The sequence below is a fragment of the Trichechus manatus genome, unplaced genomic scaffold, assembly GCF_000243295.1.
Source record: "Trichechus manatus latirostris isolate Lorelei unplaced genomic scaffold, TriManLat1.0 scaffold00157, whole genome shotgun sequence".
NCBI lineage: Eukaryota > Metazoa > Chordata > Mammalia > Sirenia > Trichechidae > Trichechus > Trichechus manatus.
Window position 1 is genome coordinate 2,611,891 of NW_004444093.1, and position 1,297 is coordinate 2,613,187.

Genomic DNA, 1,297 nt, shown 5'->3' on the forward strand with positions numbered 1-1,297 from the left:
TCCTGCTGGGAGCTCCATGAGGTTGCCTTCCCGTACTCCCTGTCCACCGTTCTTGGTGGCTGAGGTGTCCAAGATGGCAAATCCACGCCTTGTTAGCGGATAGGGGATCTCCACTCCATAGGTCTCCTCATTCTCTGTTCTCTGTCAGTTTCCTATTCCATTAGGTGCATGATTGAGTTCTTTATCCTTTCACTTGATGCTTAGGGTTCCAGGATTGACATTTGTATCTGTTTTACTTAGTTTTTCAGGTTTTTGCTGTGGAGGGACATTGTGGGTTTGTCTATACTGCCATGTTGTCTCAGCCTCTTGACTGTAATCTTTATGGAAGCAGATCGCCAGGCCTTTCTTCCACGCTGCCACTGGGTAGGTTCCAACCACCAATCTTTTTAGGTTAGTAGTTGAATGCAAACCGTTTGCACTACCCAGGGACCTTTTGTTTATAATAACAATAGCTGCCATTTATGAAATGTTCACTATGTGCCAGACATAATCTTATGGCCTAGGTACTGTTATTGTTTCATCCATGTTGTGAGATGCTTCGCAGATTCATCATTGTTCTTTATTATTGCATAGTATTCCATTGTGTGTATGTACCATAGTTTGTTTATCCTTATATCTGCTGATGAGCATTTAGGTTGTTTCCATCTTTTTGCTATTGTGAATAGTGCTGCAGTGAACATGGGTATGCATATGTCTATTCATGTGACAGCTCTTATTTCTCTAAGATATATTCCAAGGAGTGGGATTGCTGGATCATATGGTATTTTCTAGCTTTTTAAGGAAGCACCATATCATTTGCCAAAGTGGCTGTACGATTTTACATTCCCACCAGCAGTGCATAAGAGTTCCAGTCTCTCCACAACCTCTCCAACATTTGTTATTTTCTGTTCTTTGGATTAGTACCAGCCTTGTTGGGGTGAGACGGTATCTCATTGTAGTTTTGATCTGCATTTCTCTAATAGCTATAGGGTCTCTATGAGTTGGAATCGACTGGACGGCAACAGGTTTGGTTTTTTGGTTTTTTAATGGCTGAGGATTGTGAGCATTTCTTCATGTGTCTGTTAGCTGCCTGAATGTCTTCTTTGGTGAAATGTCTGTTCAAATCCTTTGCCCATTTTTTGTTGGCTTATTTGTCTCTTTGTTGTTGAGGTGTTGCAGTATCTTATAGATTTTAGAGATTAGACCCTTATTGGATATGTCGTAGCCAAATATTTTTTCCCATTCTGTAGGTTCTGTTTTTACTCTTTTGGTGAAGTCTTTTGATGAGCATAAGTGTTTGATTTTTAGGAGCTCCCAG